The 6,913-nt window shown below is 41.4% G+C and overlaps 1 non-coding gene and 1 pseudogene across 1 annotated transcript; both read left to right on the forward strand.

The window, feature by feature from the left end:
- The first annotated feature begins 1,946 nt into the window (after nucleotides 1-1,946).
- On the forward strand, nucleotides 1,947-6,805 carry LOC120020389 (annotated as a pseudogene).
- On the forward strand, nucleotides 2,936-3,099 carry LOC120020778. Its single transcript, XR_005472466.1, has one exon. It is a non-coding gene; the product is annotated as a small nucleolar RNA SNORA81 (small nucleolar RNA).
- Nucleotides 6,806-6,913: the final 108 nt, after the last annotated feature.

Consider the following 6,913-nt stretch of genomic DNA (forward strand, 5'->3'; position numbering starts at 1 on the left):
TGCCTCTCCATACCAAAGCCCTTGCTTGGAAGTGTACTTCGCCAGACTGGCAAGAACCTTGCCCTCATCCAGGACAAGGTGGCGAGACACGGTAGTGATGACGCCATAGGCCTTGTTGATGACACCATAGGCCTCTGCACCAGACAGTATGCTCTTGCCAGCATACTTGGGGTCCAACATGTACGCTGCGGCATATATGGGCTTCAGGCAGGAGTCTTCACGTTTTTGATGCATTTCAGAACTGCAGTTTCCTCTGCTTGGAGAAACAGTGAAGTGGGCAGGGCAGTACGGATTTCTTCTCTTACATCTGCAAGCAGAGTCTGAACATCAGACAGGATGGCATTGTCTCCCTCAATCCGTACAATGGCTACTACTATAGGTTTCAGGCTGCTTACCACTCTCCCAAAATACATCATCCAGGAGGATCCTCTTGATGGGGCTGTTCATATTGGCAGACTGTGATATGGCCATTTCTTGGAGAGACTCCTTCCCCTCCAGGAGACTGTCAAACATGATTACAACACCACCCCAATAGGTGTTGCTAGGCAGCTTCAATGTGGTGCTCTTATTCTTCTCACTTTGCTTGGTGAGGTAGATTGCTGCTATAACTTGATGACCCTTCACATACCTAACCATTTCCTTGGCTCTCTTGTAGAGTGTATCCATTGTTTTCAGTGCCATGATGTCCTTGAGCAGCAGATTCAATGCATGAGCAGTACAGCCAATGGTTGTGATGTGAAGGTAGGACTCCTCCACTTTAGACCAAGCAGCCTTCATGTTCGCAGCATTGTCTGTCACCAGTGCACATACCTTCTGTGGTCCAAGGTCATTGATGACTGCCTTCAGCTCATCTGCAATGTAGAGATCAGTGTGCCTGTTGTCCCTTGTCTGTGCTCTTGTAGAATACTGGTGGAGATTATGTAGTTTAATTATTCCTTGCCCACAAACATTCGACCACCCATCAGAGATGATTGCAATACAGTTTGCTTTCTCTATGACTTGCTTGACCTTCACGTGAACTCTGTTGAACTCTGCATCCAGCAAATTAGTAGATAAAGCATGTCTGGTTGGAGGGGTGTATGCTGGGTGAAGAACATTCAGAAATCTCTTCCGATGCACATTGCCTGTGAGCATCGGAGGTGAACCAGTTGCATACACAGCTCGTGCAAGACATTCTGCATTTCTCTGACTACGTTCCTCCATTGAGTCCAAAAAAATTCTGCTTCCAGGAGGACCATGAGCTGTTGCTATCGATAAGGTGTCTGATTAATCATTTTCACCCTGAATAAAAGTAGAGGGACTTTTGTCAGAGGTTGCTTGTGGTGAGCGCTGAGGGAACTTTATGCACTTGGCCAGATGATTCTGTATCTTTGTTGCATTCTTCACATATGATTTGGTACAGTACTTGCAAATGTACACCGCTTTGAAATGTCTCCACACATCAGATAGTGCCCGTGGCATTTTCCTGTAAAGATGAGAAAAAAAATTGTTAAAAAAACAAACTAATACAATTCCATGTACAGATAAATAGTTAAGCAGTTAGATTAAACAACTCCTTTGTAAAATAAATGTTTTAAAATGAAACATGTATTGAAACAGGTGAATTATCACTCTTCAGCAGGCTCAAGCAAGCTAAAACCCACATGGTAGAAAAAACAAACTAGCAGAAATGGTTAACAAGTTAGAAATTATTTAAACACACTTTGCTGTAGGCTACTATTTACTAGTAAACTAAAAATCATGAATGTCATATTCACCCCACCCAGTATTGTAATCAAAACAGGACAACGACCATAAGCACACAGCCAAGACAACGCAGGAGTGGCTTCGGGACAAGTCTCTGAATGTCCTTGAGTGGACCAGCCAGAGCCCGGACTTGAACCCCATCGAACATCTCTGGAGAGACCTGAAAATAGCTGTGCAGCAGCGCTCCCCATCCAACCTGACAGTGCTTGAGAGGATCTGCAGAGAAGAATGGGAGAAACTCCCCAAATACAGGTGTGCCAAGCTTTTAGCGTCATACTCGAGGCTGTCATTGTTGCCAAAGGTGTTTCAACAAAGTACTGAGTAAAGTGTCTGAATACTTATGTAAATGGAATATTTACGTTTTTCCTTATGGGTTTTGTTGTGCAGAATTTTCTAAACATATTTCTGCTTAGTCATTATGGGGTATTGTGTGTCGATTTGATGTGGGACGGGACAAATTAATCCATTCTAGAATAAGCCTGGAACCTAACAAAATGTGTAAAAAGTCAATGGATCTGAATACTTTCCGAAGGCACTGTACACATTAAGTACCCTTTGTAGGTCTGTGATGAAAAACCATGCGCCACGCTGAACCTGTGATGGATAACCTCTACCACAGTATCTGAAACCTTCAATAAAATACCCTGTGTAGTGTTAGTTTCTCTTTCAATCGCCAGGAGTAGAATATGAGTAACACCTGGACCATTTCATGTGTATAGCTAACTCCATATTTGGCCGTAGGTGGTTGACACCCCAAGGATCTTGGACCACCCTTTGGAGGAGAGGAACACCATTGAGATGCAGGCCATCACAGCCCTGCCGCATCTGCGTTCTGCCGTGCTCTACGTGATGGATGTCTTCGAGCAGTGTGGCCAAACCATGGAGCAGCAGCACAAGTTCTTCAACAACATTCGGCCCCTCTTTGCCAACAAGGTCAGAGGTCATGTGTTATGGAGGCACCATTTATGATTTAAGACTGCATTACAAATTACACACTACTCCATTTATAGTGCATTACTTTTTACCAGAGTCCATAGAACTCTGGTCAAAAATAGGTTGCTATTTAGGGACTATATAGTGAATAGGGTGTGAAAATATGTAAGTACCATAGATGACTTTTTAAATGTAGCTGTAACGTCTATAGTTGTAGGCTTGTGAGTAACAGTCAACAGTTGTGGAAAATTCAGAACCTTTCCCTTTTAAAGCACTCTGCTAAAATTGTGAAGGTGAAGCCTCAAGCTTGGCTGTTGCAGGCATGCGAGCACGGGTACACCAAGGAAGGATAGAAAAGGCAAGGACGGACGGCTTTCTTAATGTTCAGTGTCCTTTGTCTCAAGGCGCCGTGCTACATTATTTCTCTGAAAATGCCAAGGCATGTAAAAAACTAACTCTGCAAGGTTTTTTAAAATTAAATATTGTCATTTTTTCTCTAGCCTTTGCTCATTGTTTCTCTAGCCTTTGCTCATTGTGGCTAACAAGTGTTATGTCAAGAAGATGTGACCTCACTGAGGAAGACCAGGTTCGTAGTTTTGTTCATGCTTATTAGTAACCTATTCTCTTTACTTTGGCTTTATTTCTCTCCTTAGTTTACTTTGTCATCCTCTTTCAAGATGGGACTTGCTTATCAAGGTTTCCTGCTTTGTTCCTTCAGAAAATCTTTGGTGACCTTACTGCAGAGGGCATCTCTGTCATTGAAACCAGCACTTTGACTGAGGAGGGCGTGAGAATGGTGAAAACAGAGGTGAGCAGTGTAGTCCACTCTTCTGATTTTTAACAATTTGTTAGTAACAAGTGTTATGTTTTGTGTTTTTCTCTATTTGTACGGAAGTCCGGAGAGGACATATGAATAATACATTTAAAAAAGTCGATCAACTTATTTATCTCATGATCACTACATAACAAAAGTTGTTTTGTCGAGATCACGAGACAAAACAGTACCACACATCACCCATTAATAAAAGTACCACACATCACCCATTAATTTGTTCAGATACACGATAACCACTTCATCAAGGAGCTCTGTGGCTGCGTTGATTGCAATGCGCTGGTGTAGCAATCAATAAAACCATATGCGCTAATCCGCTGTGGGCTGTGCCACCTCAGCCGTTCTGTTGGTCATCAATACGTCCACTCCTATTTAGAGTTTATCTCGTGATCTCGACAAAACAACTTTTGTGTAGTAATCATGGAATCAATAAGTTGTCAACTCGCCATATGTCCTTTCTGGACTTTGTTTTTAATAATTCGTACTAATATTTTCTTGAATTTCAGGCCTGTGACAAACTTCTGGCCGATCGTGTCGATGGCAAAATGAAGGGCAAGAAGGTGCATGATGTTCTCAACAGATTGCATTTAGCAGTACCTGCTAAGAGGGACGAGAAGGTAGGCAAAATACTATACTTTCTGTAGAGGTGCATGTCTTTCCACACTTAGTGATTTGCCTAAGTTAAACATGTATGCATGATTTTACTAATGTTGTACTATTTTTTTTAATGGTATATAAATTTGAATGTGAACAGGGGAAATTGGGCATGTCCTTTTAAGTATGCTCATTAGACTGTTTTCTCAACACTAGGTGAGACCACCATTCAGTCCAGAGGGAGCTAGGATTGGCAGGAAAACAGTGGAGGTGGATACACCCAAACACAAAACAGTATGTCCATACATTATTAACACATAGAAGGATTATGTTGGAAAAGCCTTGGATGTAATCCGCTCACTCAAGTGGGTTATGTTGTGATAAATGTTCATTGTCAAGATCTAGCTGTCTTACTAAGGTATTATTTAATTAATTGCCAATTTCCATCATTGATTTACAGGAGAGGGAGATGATTATATCCTGGACCTACAGAGTATGTATTTGGACATTGTCTCATTTATAAATGGCTTGCCTGGAGTGGTATTGTGTAAATGGTTATCAGGACACTTATTATGTCAATTTTCTCTAATACTTGACGTTTTCTCCTTTTTTCAGAATATTGGGATCTGATGAATAAAGAGGAGAAATGTGATGTGATTCCTGAAATATGGGAGGGTCACAACATTTTCAGATTATATCGACCCTAAAATCATGAAGGTGAGTGGGGCGTGAATTGATCTTGTTCTAGTGATTCCATGGAATCATTAACTTGAATGGGGATGCCTGGTCTATTCATTCAATTTCTATGGCCGCCACCTCCCTAAACATCTCTCTCATGCCCATACAGAACCTGGAGGATCTGGAGAAGGAGGAGGAGCTGAAGGAGAAGGCAGGGGAGTATGAGACTGGTGAGGATGAGGAGATGCAGGAGATCCGCCAGCTGGCCAAACAGATCAGAGAGAAGAGGAAGCTAAAGATCGTGTGCTCCAAAGACAAGGATGTGCATTGCCCCAGACTACCCAGAACTGTCAAGAAGGTGATGTGGATGGAGATCTTGTTTATATGAATATAACTTTTACAGTTAATCTTGTTTTATAGCCTGTCTTTAAAAAAATAAGTATTATACCTTTACAGGTTGAAAGAAATGGGAGACCTTGGTCTGGACATGACTGGCAAAGATGATGTAAGTTTGTTTTCATTTTTTCCCCGTGTATGTAAAAGACAATATATTTCTCACATGCTACAGCTGTTATGCTGTAGTGCAGGAGTCTAAATCAGTGCATGAATAGAGCGGAATAGTGAAAAAAGCATTGGAACTGGCTTCGAGGTCCGGAGTTTAGTTTGAGGGCTGTAGTGTATTCACACATTTCTGCTCATGTCCATTCAGCGCCACTATGTGGTGAATGCCCGTAGATCCCGGAGTGTTGGTGTTGCCAAGAAACGCAAGCGTGAGGCATCCATAGCTCCCACCTCTCGAACCTGCAGCCAGATTGGTCGAGTGGGGGACGAGAGGCAATCTGGTGTTCGTGATCCTAAGGTTTGTGATGGCTATTTAGAGAGTTGGGCCAATCCGGTTTATGCATTATGATGCATTTACCTGACACTTCAACATTATATGGCAGCCATGTTTGCTCCCCATTTTAAAATAACATGGGAATATTTAAATAATGCTATGTAACTGAATGTATAGAATTAGAACAATATTCTAAAAGTTGGCATAACTCTCTAAATGTATAGCTCTGGGCTACTCCATCTTTTCCTGTCATCAGGTGAATTGGGTTGTGTTAAAAATATGCACAATGCATATTGGGAAAGTGTTAGTCCCCTGGCTTAAAGAAACATAGTCTTAGGAGATGTTATGATTGTGTGTGTCTGAAGTGGCACCCTATTATGGGCCCAGGTCAAAAGTACTGCTCTATATAGGGATATGAGTGACATTTGGTACACAACCTTTGTTTTGCTGAGGGTTTACTGATAGTATGTTTTCCTGTATAGATGGCGAAGAAGGCCAAGAAGTTGATGAAGAGCCAACAGAAGGACACGAACCGCCAGGAGAAGAAGGGAGAGGCAGACAGACATGTATTTGACCTCAAGCCAAAACCTCTTTTCTCTGACAAGAGAATGTCCGGAACAAACGATCACAGATAAAGGCATTGATCGATGAGGTTGACCTTTTTTCAGTGTAATCCAGCTTCTGTTGGAATTGTATACTTTTTCACTGGAGTAAATCTGAAAATAAATGTTTGCACTTTTCTGAATTATCTTTCATCATATTGAGGTAATGAGTGACAAGTGACATTCCTGGTTTTGGAAAGCTGCGTAGTGGAGCACAAACCTCAATTCACCACAAGGTATCAGCCAGCAATTTTAGTGGTAGTTTGACTTCTGTGTCACTTACATGAACACCCACAGTCAAAGCTTCCAATTGCTGTGGCTACCAATTTGTGATAAAAATAACCTCAAAGGGCATTCAAGTGAAGTGTACTTGAATTGTAAGCTGTAAATGGAACGTATTGCCGTAACTCCTAGAATGTTGTAGCTAGAAACAAAGGAGATGAAACTGCACACCGTTACGTTAAAGTCCTTTAAATAAATGTGAGTTTCTTCTACTGTGTACACTGCAGTGGGGGAAGTGATTAAATGTGTAAACCAAAATGTGTCTCACTGGTGCTTTATTAAAAATAAATTTGAATAATTTACTATCTTATGCTGCCTGTTAATTCCAGTGTGATGAAAAATAAATATATCTACAATTTTAGGAAAATCATAGCTTGTGTATATGAGAAAAATATTGTGGTCCTACTTGAC

The sequence above is a fragment of the Salvelinus namaycush genome, chromosome 25 (genome assembly GCF_016432855.1).
Source record: "Salvelinus namaycush isolate Seneca chromosome 25, SaNama_1.0, whole genome shotgun sequence".
NCBI classification, from domain to species: Eukaryota; Metazoa; Chordata; class Actinopteri; order Salmoniformes; family Salmonidae; genus Salvelinus; species Salvelinus namaycush.